Source organism: Protopterus annectens, chromosome 7.part0 (genome assembly GCF_019279795.1).
Source record: "Protopterus annectens isolate FY-2018-M chromosome 7.part0, PAN1.0, whole genome shotgun sequence".
In the NCBI taxonomy this organism is placed as follows: Eukaryota; Metazoa; Chordata; order Ceratodontiformes; family Protopteridae; genus Protopterus; species Protopterus annectens.
This window is the reverse complement of record NC_056739.1, coordinates 1440290160-1440302706: the sequence shown is the minus strand read 5'-3', so window position 1 is coordinate 1440302706 and position 12547 is coordinate 1440290160.

Below are 12547 nucleotides of genomic sequence, written 5' to 3'. Positions count from 1 at the left end.
TATGGACACAGTGATGAAAGTGAAGATTGCTATTGATATGTGTTCCAAAGTCTCACAACACTGTTTGTGAGCTTAGAGGGGTGTTATGCAGTGGTGGCTCATCCTATTGGACTGCAGGACTGCAGCCCCCCAGCTGAAAACCAAAAAAAAAATTCCTGAATCCCAAAACCCACGCATGCATGAGTGGAAAACTGAAATCCAGACTGCTGCTTAACCAGTCCAGATTTGGAATAAGGCAACAGTCTCACAGATGTCCCAGAGGTCTATGCAGTTACAGCCGCATAGACTGGAAGGGGATCAGACTGCAAGGTCAGCAGTCTGTGCTCACATGCATGCATTTATGCTCGGCATACCAGAATCAGATATGGTGAGAAATGGAGGCATGATATGCTTATGCCTTTATTTGCTAAACCAGAGCTGAGCATCAGGATATGCTTATGCCTTTATTTATGGACAGTTACTGTTCAATATGCAGAGAAATGGCAGGTACTGCTTTATTGCTGAAACAGAGGTGTGTGTGTGTGTGTGTGTGTGTGTGTGTGTGTGTGTGTGTGTGTGTGTGTGTGTGTGTGTGTATGTATGTGTGTGTGTGTGTGTGTGTGTGTGTGTGTGTGTGTGTGTGTGCATGTGTGAAATTCCCCAGTGACTACAACAAATCAGGAAATATACCTGGTAATGGCTAGACTCAAACCATGTACCTTGGAAGTAGGTAGCAGGAGCTTGAATTCCCTACCCACCACCACTTGTGAAAGCGTTGCTTCATATTGCTGCTCTGTTATTCATAAAAGCTGTGGTTTCTGGAAAATAATGACAGGCATTTGAATTTCAGACTTTATATTCTTCAGAAAGTACATGATAACACAAAGCCTTTTATTCTAGCAGTTTTCTGTTTATAAGATCATTGTTGGCTTTGTCCAGGTTTTTTGTGCTAACAGGTTGAGAGCTATGGTGAGAACTGAATTCACTGAATATGTTGGGCTGCATTCTACCATTATTGGCTTTGTGTAGGTGTTTTGTGCTAAGACGTTGAGAGCTAAGGTGAGAACTGAATTCACTAAATGATAGCCATTTAAGTTTCAGTCTAGCTGTCTTTAAAGAAACAGCTGATTTGGCATAGTGGTATGTTGTTCTGAGTGTAGTGCACAAGGTACTGGGTTCAAGACTTGGCAGTGCAACGCATGGTGGTAACACAGCATTTTATTTTTGCTTCATATTGCTGTTCTACTTTTCATAAAATCTGTGGTTTTCTGGAAAATAATGAAAGGCATTTGTATTTCAGACTTCATAGTCTTCAGAAAGTACATAGTAACACAAAACCTTTTATTCTAGCAATTTTATATTTAAAAGATCATTGTTGGCTTTGTCCAGGTTTTTTGTGCTAACAGGTTGAGAGTTATGGTGAGAGCTCAATTCACTAAATTATAGCCATTTAATCAGTATAGCTGTCTTTCAAGAAACAGCTGATTTGGCATTGTGGTATGTTGCTCTAACTGTAGTGCATAGGGTCCTGGGTAGGTTCAAGACTCGGCAGTGAAATGCATGGCAGTAACACAGCATTTTATTCTAGCAACTTTCCAAGGTTATACAAGCAATGTTTGATGTGTCCCTAATTGTTGGGCTTTTGTTTCCCCCGCCAATAAATTTTGGCCATTTCCAGATTTCTTGTGCTTCAAAGTTGAGAGATACAGTTGAGTGTTGACTGGATTTTACAAGGAGCTGAGAGCTTGAAGAGACGTTTAGTGCTGTGTATGCTGAGTCTGGCTGCATTGTTAATAGCACAACAGGTAGTATACTTGCTGTTGATGCAGAAGGCTGTGCGTTCTACTCCCACAGTATATAGATGTATTGCTGATACTGTACTGTGTTGTACTTTTAAAGGGGGTGGATGCTGCAGTCCTGAGAATGCCCTTTTTGGTTGAGATACCTAGTAATGATGAACCAGTTAGCAGTTTGCCATCCATCCCCTATTGCAATATTACTAGCTTATCATTTTTTATGTAATATAGAAAATGTATTCCTCAAGGGCATCAGACACTTTATTTGTAGATGAAAAAATGAAATATAAAGTTGTTTGCTAGCAGCAACCTCTTCATTAGTTACAGATCTCTTTACTGTGGAATTATTTAGATGACTTTTACGTCTGCAGAGATTGTGCATATTTACTGGTACTGATGGACTGTAGAAGTTTAAGTAGACTTTTATGATGGAAATGTTCTGAATTGGGCAGTTTTTTTCATTATTGGTGCATGCATTTTGTTTCATTGTTTACTGGAAAAATGTTCCAAACAATAAATTTAAAACACCTTCTAACAACTGTACTGTATTATACAAGGAATATAATTTAATACAGTCAGGAAGGTGTATCAAAGAACACATGTATGTTTCCTGTGCAACGGGCACATGATTTAAAAACAGCCCAAAGTTAATCTTTATCTGCCACTGGCCAGATGTATTTTCTTTGAATGTGGATTTCAATGCTGCTTCAATGAATGTGAGTTTCAAGGGCAGAGATGTTTAATGCTAAGTCTATTTTCATTGTGAGACTGCATTTCTTAGTTTAGCTGATGTCTATTAATATTTGTGCTGTAAAATGTAAAATAAAACTTTTAAATGAAATTCAAATAATTGTAGAAGTAAAGCAGTATTCACATTACAGTGTTTATGGTAAATGGGGCAAAATATCCAAGTAATGGAACATTAGAATAGTTGCAGGGAGAAGGCCCCATTCGACCATGATTTTGTGAGGGGGGGAGGGCAGCAAACTCAGACAGCCCTGGCTGAACTATACCTCTCAACTGTCCAGATTTTTGCAGAATGAATAGATTTTTGCCTTTTATTTTTGGTTTGTTCTCATAACATTTGAAGTTTTCTGACAAATCATTTAGGAATGAAGTCACTAAATAATGACTGACACTGAGTTTCAGACTTCATACCCTTTAGAAAAATGCATGCAAGACATGTTATTCTGTCAACTGTCTAAGTTTATCCAAGAGCATTTTTTAGTACTTTTTGTATGTTCCTCCAATATATTTGGCCTTGTCCAAATTTCCTGCATTAAGAGGTACACACAAATAAATCGTTTTATAGAATTAGGTATATCCAAACCTCTCAACTGTCCCTGATTTTGGCTCAAAATGTTGCTCACATCCTAATAATCCCTCTGCAAAATGGCAAATTTGGAAGAAAATGTGGAGGGTTTACAATTAAATAATTGTAAAGATCAGAGATATAGATTACTTTTAATTTCAGAAATGCATGTAAATTCTCTTATTTTGTAAGCTGCTCAAGTTAACAGTGCTAATATTAAAAATTGTCCCTTCTTTGACAGGTTCCCAGCTGTATTGTGTGGCTATTTTATATTTGTGCATAACATTTTTGGTCTGTTTTTCATAAAATTGTGATTTTCTGGCAAATTAGTGGCAAATCATTAAAGATTGAAATTAGAACATAATGACAGACATTCGAGTTTCAGATTTCATACCCTTCAGAAAATTCATACAATGCAAGACCTGAATATCTTTCTAAGTTTATAAGAGCAATATTTAAAAATTATCCTAATTTTTGGGCCTTTGCCTCACTTCTTTGTATGGCTTTGTCCAGATTTTTTGTTCTGAGGTTTGAGAGGTATAACAAATGTGTCAGGGTCATCACCATCAGCCAGAGGCATTTCCAATTGTGACATACTTGTTGCACTCCACTCCCCCACGTTGTGACTCTGGATGTGTCCAATCAAGGCAAGGAGCAGTTATGCAGTGTTAAGTGTGCAGAGTATCCCCCCATCCAAGGTAGACACAAGTACTACAGTGGCTTTTCATCTGTCCTTGATTTTGCAGAATGTTCTGATTTTCTATCATAGTTTTATACTGTTGATTTATACTTCTTATTCAGAAAATGCATATTGTTGCAGTGCCTGTTGCTCTGTGTTTAAATAGCAATGCTTTAATGACCATCAGGTAAACTTGTCTGAGACTGTAAGATGCAAGTAAGCTTTAATAACCATACTGTTAAAGAATTACCAACATTGAAAGCCTTTTTGATGTTGCCATGCAAAGAATATTTACGTAACTAGATAGCATATAACCATTGGGTATTGAAATGCATATGACAGTATTTGTAATAAAGGACAGGATTACAGTATTTTCAGAAACTCATTACATTTGTTGGAGACTTGCAGTCATCTTTGCAGGCTTTGCCTGTAAACTAAACAAAATGCCAAGCTATCATGTTTGGTCAATAACCTGTGTAGTAATCCTTTATGCAATTTATCTTGAGCTTGTTTCTTGTTTGCTGTTCATTTTTTACTTTGATTATGTTTTCACCATGAAACAAGTAGATAGTTGTTGTTAGGCAGCTGGTCTTTTTTGGATAAGAAACATTGTTACAAGTGGGGGTATCACAGAGATTGCTACTTTCAGCATGTTACTTGGCACTTTTATAAAGCTGAATATAAATTATAATTAGAACTGCAGTGCAAGGAGAAGTGGTTTGAGTTGAGTGCTGCTTGCTTTTTATATACTATATTTCCACTGGCATTCCAGTAATGTATTTAAAAAGTAATTTATTTTTCATGCCTCACAACCTTTCTGTTTCCATCTATACATTAAGTAAGCTGTCATGTAGCCAATGCATTGAATTTTTATTTTCTTCTACAGTTCATTTTGTCTGGATTGGACTCTCATAATGATGTTTTGGCATACAGGGCAGTGTATATATTTAAAGTCTCATTTTTTGTGTTTTTGGCATAGCCCCATCCCTTTCTAGTTGGCCACACCCCTTCCCATTGGCCCCACCAATTCAGCTGTCTCCTGCAACTCCCCTTTGATTTGAAGCCACCAGCCACCACTGGTGCTATGTATATCATAATTATCAGGGGTAATTCATTGCCAAATGGGACAATGTGGCATTGTATGCTGTAAGGTTCAGTCTGTGAGTCTGGCAGCAATCATTTGTGTGTGTCAGCCCCTTTTGTCATAAGTTAACATTATTGGGGGCTCTATATGAGTGCACCCAATCAACAGTCATCTGCAATCTTAGTAAACCACAGGCCATCTACCATAGTCTGGACTTCAGGGAAGTAGTCTGCAAACAGATGCGGGACCAGCAGAGATCTTTGTGGTATTCTAATGGTATGTTGCTAGTGGTGGAGGTGCAGTCTCCAACTTTGAGAGTGTGTGTTCTGTCAGTGAGTCAGTTGGCTATCCATCTACTACTGTATGGCTTAGTTCCCACATGGGAGATTTTCACTCGGAGACATGAATGGGGGATAGTGTCGAAGTCCATGGATAACTCCACATAGGTGGTATGTCTTGTTATCCCTCATCCAGGTCTTTGGGTTCAGTATCAAATAAGTCCAAAAGGTTCAGTAAGCAAGATCTACCCTTCACAAAAATAAAATGGGTTAGGTCAAGTGTGATGCAGGTCAGCTATGTGTTTGTGGATAAGGTCCATGCTGATTCCTCCCCTAGTCTTGCAGATAAGGGTTTTTAGGTGTATGAGTCAGTAGTTGTGGGTCTGCATGGTGCAAGATTGATGTGCATTGCATATCACACAACATTTGCTATTACATTTTGTATTGTAGATGATCTGTGTGTAGAACAAGTACTGAAACACCAGGGTTGCAGTGCTTGGGGGGAGTGGCAACACATGTATGTGTTGTAAATATGTGACATATTGCTAGATAGGGCCTCAGTTTGTAATGCTTCTACATGTATTTTCATGTCTTAGATAGGAACTAGACAGTAAATAACAATAATACAGAATAATATGTACATTTTCATAGCACAGCAAGCAGTGGGTTTGTGCTATGTTACATGCTACAGTTGGCAAAGTATATGCACATGCAAGATACACATATTTGCATGTAACTAAGCAGTGCACAAATGTGAGACACATTGCTAAATCTGACAGTTAGTATTGAGTCTATGAAACACACATGCTGGTTAACTGACTTTGTGGCAGCATGCGTTAATGTATTGATCCATTCATTTTTGGGGCCAGGTGGTACTGGGTTTGAATCCAGGTGTAACTAATACTTTTACATACCTTAAATTACAAAGTGATATAAATTACAAAGTGATAATGCAATGACATGACTTATTTATAGTACATGTGTTGCTGTGCATTGGCAAAGCGCAGTGGTGTTAAGTAGCATGGATGTGGAGGGAACCACAGCAGTTTTCCTCTGCACACCATTGCTGAACATTGATGCATGATGTGCACCTCTGTGCAAACATGGAGCCCAAAAAGTGAATGAATCCATTGCTTTTCCAGCAAGTTATGTGTGTTGTGTGTGATTCTCTTTTTTGATCAGATTAAAGTTGTACAATTGAGTATATAAGGAAGTGGTAAAATGGAGAGCAAGCAGGGGGGAAGAACAAAGGGGAAAGCAGGACAGGAATGTGCAGAAGGGAGGTAGGAAAGAACCATAGCTATCCATTTCTTTACTAGTGTAAACAGAAAAAATGTGCAAAATATTAACTGAATTTGGAATGTCACCTCCAGAGAGTGGGATGATCACAACATAATCGCATTATATAGCCAATTGAACTGAATCAATTGTTTCAAGAAGACATATGTGTGAAATGGAGATCTATTTATGGGACAATTTCTTTGTGGGACTGGTGCCCATTTATTTATTTATTTTTTATTTCAGAGAGAGGAATGTTGGGCAAGGGATGTAGGTATATCTGGGTCAGGTAAGTTGGGTAGGTGAGCTAGGAATTGCAGACAGACAAAACAAATAAGACAAGAGACAGATTCAGTGACAGACACAAAAGGTTGGGGAAACCATGGTTGGGGTGCAGGTGAGGACATCCTGAGCCCATGGTTATCAAGCTAGGAGCCAGTGAGAATTGATTTCTCACTGAATGGACTGTTCTCACTGTCACCTCACTGCACTGGTGGCTAGAGTGCTTGACATATCCTCCTCCTAGTACTACACAAAATGAGGGAGAGCAGCCTCTCCAGCTGGTGTAAGCATGTACCAACAGTGTGGTGCACCACCCTATTCACCATCCCTAGCAATTCACTTCAAGTGATGAAATCACCACCTCTGCCACTGCTCCCGGAGGGTACCTCTGGGCCAGCCTCTGGGACAGAGCTACCTGAGGGTGCAGGTAGTGCCATGGCACAAGAGGCAAGGCTGCCAGGGTGGCTCCCAGATATGCTGGGAATCAGTGCTGCAGCCAGTGGAGTGGGTGGTAGGCTGATCCAATGAGGCTGGCCTACCTCGCTGTGGTGTGGAGCATTTAGTGATGTGGTACACATGGATGACATGGACACATTTTGATGACACATAATAAAAATAAAAAATAAATTAAACAAAACAAAAATAACATAAAAATGATTTATAAACTAAAATAAAATAGAAATACAAATAAAATTTAAAAAATATAAAATAAAATAAAATAAATCACAAATAAAATACAAATATTTATAAAATAAAATAATAATAAAATCTATTTTTAAAATAAAATAAAATACAATAAAAATAAAGAAAATAAAAAGAGGGATAAGGGTTGAGGTGAGAGAATAAAGAGGTATGGGTGTGGATGTGCCAGTGCAACTCCTGGTAAAGACAGTTCTTGTGGTCGGGAATAACAACAATGAGCTGCCACCTCAACCATGCATGGCTCACACCTGTTCAACATACTATGATGTAGAGCCAGCACAGTGCTTGGCTGTGTTCATCTAGACATTCACACACTAATTTCACTTGGGTGACCCCTACAGACACACACAACAGTTACATGGTTCAGCTGTCCAGCTTAAAACTCATTTTGTCTCACTTGCCATTTGTTGTTTTATCCAAATGTCCATCTTCTTTTTCTTACTCACACACACTCTCACTGATCTTTTGTGTCAGTTGAGGCCTCCTTCACCCCCCCCCCCCCCCAGCCACACACAACACCCTGTGCAAGTGATGATAACTGTGCCATATCCCTGTTTTCTATCTTTTGGATTCAGGGACACATAAGCTTTGTGTCTGATGCTTAGGTTCCATAGCTAATTTAGTGCTTAGTATATCTGAATTTATGGTGTTGAACTGTTAATTGTACTCTTGACTTGTATTGGCCTTGGAAAATTGGGCAGATGATAGCATCAACATTTCCCAACATTATTGTGAATAATCTTGAGATGGTTATGAATTCAGATACTGCAATGTGTCTCATTACTTTCCAACTTCTCTCTGTAATGATTTTCTAGTACTAATGTATGGTACTGAACTGAGAGCATGCAATGATCATCAATACTTTTGCAAGGTACGACTGTGTGAATTTTTGATTCCTGAGGCCTACTACTTGATAATGGAAAGATATAAGTCACACAAGTCTCTGCTGTCATGATGGGTGTCTTTGACGGAACAAGGGGTATCTGTCATTGAACGAGCATTGTCTGTGAGGCAGCGTTTACTAGGAGGGGAATGGCATCCTCAGGGGCATAGGACAGCCACATCATCTGCTGTTAGTCAGTGTGGCCATGCCCAATCATGCTTGCATAGTGACAGTACTTCAACTGCTCTGTCAGTGAGTAAGCTGTCCACACCCAGATGTGGCAGGCCATGGGGTCATAGTCCTGGGCATCCCTGTGAAGGGGAACTTATCCAGCAGACACCAATCATGTTCAAGTAGCAGCACTGCATCAGACCATGGATGTGGATGTGCCACTGCAACTCCTGGTAGAGACGGTTCTTGTGGTTGGGGATGACAACAATGAACTGCCACCTCTACCATGCATAACTCGCACCTGTCTGCCACACCAAGACTTAGGGCCAGCACAGAGCTTGGCTGTGTTCCTGCAGACACTCACACACCAGTTTCAATTGGGAGACCCCTACAAACAGACACAACAGTTATCTGGTCCAGCCGTGCAGCTTAAAACTCATTTTGTCTCACTTGACATTTGTTGGTTTATCCAAATGTCTACCTGCTTCTCTTTCTTACTCACACACATTCACAGACATTTTGTATCAGCCTAGGCTTTCTGCCCCCATACACAACACCATGTGCAATTGGTGATAACTGTGCCATATCCCTGTTTTCTATCTTTTGGATTCAGGCATACATATGCTTTGTGTCTGATGCTTAGGAAGCATAGCTGACTTAGTGCTTAGTATAGCTGCATTTGTGGTACTGAACTGATAATTGTACTTTTGACTTGTATTGGCCTTGGAAAGTTAGACAGTTGATAGCATAAACATTTCCGAGCTTTATTGTGAATGATCTTGTGAGGTTTGCAAAGTCAGAAACTGCAATATGTCTCATTACTTTCCAACTTCTCTCTGTAATGATTTCCAAGACAAATATATGGTGCCAATGTGTGGGCATGCAGTAATCATCAATACTTTTGCAAGGTATGACTATGTGAAACTTTGATGCCAGAGGCCTACTACTTGATAATGGGCACATATAAGTCACATAAGTCTCTGCTGTCATATGTTAAAATAATGTCTGTAACAATCATTCACCTTTTACTTGCTTACAGTACTGATTAGTGAAATGCAGAGATAAACCACACATTCAAATTATTACACAATACACTCTAGGTTCAAGACTTACCTTGTAAATGCAGCAGTTCACACAGTTTTAGTTCAGGGCTGGGTGTGTCTGATGCAAGCAGTATGCAACCAATACATGTGGAGGTAAATGTTGTTTGAGTTGCCCGGCATCAATGTTACTATATGTATGTCTGTAGGAGGAAGGTTTTAGGCCCCTAGGTTGTGAGTGAGTGTGTTATGCACTGTCTCTTAGCCAAGCATACTGAGCACACCTACATCTGCCTACACCCACAGCATCTGGTGGTTACTCTGACTCCTCATCTGCCTGTGGCTGTGATGACCTTGGCATTAGTGATGGGATGTGTGCCCCCTCCCCTTGCTGATCCTGCTGAAGTTGTTTTCTCAGGATAATGTTTGTAGCATGGCACACGCTGTGAATATTTCCATACATGTCCATGGATTGTACTTCAGGTCTCCCTCAGATGTATCTAGGCACTGGCACCATAACTTTAGCAGCCTAAACACATATTCTGTGATATTTGTGTTTCAACATGTACCTCATTATGGCATTCTTCTGTGGGAGTGTGTGCACTTCTGATGGGAGTCATCAGCCAGAGTTCTAGTGCATAGCTTGCATCCCCCAGTAAATGATCCTGTGGAATATCCCCCATAGCAAACATCTGGGGCCAACTACAATGGCTATCTACACACCTCTATTACTTACCATTTTGTCATCCCTGCTAATCTACCCAATCCTACTCACAACCTATGAGGACACAGAATACCTAGGCTTTCACTATCCCAGATTCAGGACCTCATCTCCCTTACCCACTTATAACATCCCTCAACCCCTCCCCTCCCAGTCACCCACCTTACTCAATTATGTTCCCATCAGGCCTAGATACATCTATTCCAAACCTAGGTACTATCATAATACCCTACTTAGGATCTGGAAACTTATAATGAGGCTAAAAAACAACATCACCATGGATGGTGACATCCACCCTAACCCAGGTCCAAATACTACTACAACCTTTTCTCCCTCCACCAACTCCCCAACCAATATAGACCTTGCACATAGACCCCTAGACTCCTTGCTGGCCTGCCACCTGAATATAAGGAGTGTAAACAACAAAATTCAACACCTACACGCCCTCCTGGCAGTTTACTCACCTGATATACTATGCCTAACGGAAACATGGCTAAAACCTACCACTAAGGATAATGAAATCCTGCCTCCTGGATATAACATGCATAGACTTGACCGCACCCAAAAAAAGGCGGAGGGGTAGCAATACTCTACAAATCCACTTTATCTGTCACCATAGCCAACCCCCAATCCCCTCTATTCAATAATGCTGAGATCATTACCACAAAACTACACATTAACAACCATAAAAGCATAAACATTGTCTGTGCCTACATACCCCCAGGGAAGAACACAGACACCCTTGAGGAGTTCCTAACCTGGCTCAACAATAACCAGCCACAGGAAACCATAATTCTCGGGGACTTCAATATTGACTGGAAAACTTGCTCCTCTCAATCCCCAGCAGTCCATGTAAACCTCCAAGGATTTACCCAAACCATAACCACACCCACTAGGCAAAACAAATCACACGACAAAGCTAGTACCCTAGACTGGATACTCATCAACAACTCTCCACATCAGTATATGTCAGGTACTACACCTGATGATCTAAGCGATCACTGCCTCACATATATACTTAAACTAAAGGTTAATCACCATCATCAGCCCACATATAAAACTATAAGAAGTAATAAAAACTTTAACCCCCAAAAATTTAACAATGAACTAAAGTCTTGCAACTGGTCTGCCCTAAAAAGCCTTCCACTAGATGAAGCAGTTAGCTACTTCAACTCCAGATTTCTGACTATTCTCGACCTCCATGCCCCTAGCCGTAGTAGAATCAAGGTCAATACTGCACCTTGGCTCACTAAAGAAACTAGGGCAAAATTGCATTAAGAAATAAAGCATGGGTCACCTACAGAACTACTAAAACCCTACCTGACCAACTGTTATTTAGGCAACTAAGAAATGAAGCAAAAAAATCAGTAACCTCAGACAAACAAGAATACTACCACCGCCTACAACAGGTTCAAAAACTAAACCTCAGAAATTCTGGATGGGAGTAAAAAGACTACTCCACCCAGGACAAACCACCACCCCAAAACCATCTGTCGCTAATCAAAGCTCCCCCAAAGATATTGCTAACTCCTTTAACACCTTCTTCACTGAAACTATCCAAACTTTAGCTAACCAACTCTCACCCACTGGCTCCAATCCGAGCACTACCAATTCCAAAACTACAACTTCCTTTAGCCTTCAACCAGTCCCTACTCAACTCATCAAAACCCTACTTAGGAAACTAAGACCAACCACCCTGGCTGCTGACCTCCTCCCAGCTGACTACTTACAAAAAGCTGCAGATGCAATTGCATACCCCATCTCCATCCTTATTAACCGATCCATATCAGAAGCCATAATCCCTGACATATGGAAAATCTCACACGTCATACACAAAGGGGGCAGTTCCACTGAACTGTCTAACTACAGGCCCATAGCAATCCTGTCTCCACTAGCTAAGATCATGGAGAAGTGTGTACATATTCAACTAATGAAATATCTCACACAAAACAAACTTTTATCCAACTCACAACATGGTTTTAGGCCCAATCACAGCACCACTACAGCCCTTCTCTCTTTCACAGACACTATAAATCAAAATCGTAACAACAACGTACTGTCCTCTGCTCTCTTCCTAGACCTGTCCAAGGCCTTTGATATGGTGGACTACAAAATGCTAATGAACTGCCTGGAGGCCAACAACTTAAATAAAATGACCCTCCAATGGTTTGAGTCATACCTACAATGCAGGAAACAGGCTGTACTGTGGGAGGGTAAACTCTCCTCACACCTCTCCATCAGACTAGGAGTACCCCAAGGCTCAATACTAGGCCCCCTTCTGTTCTCCATCTTTATAAATGAACTTAGCATAGCCATACCAGAGGCCACCTGCATTCAATATG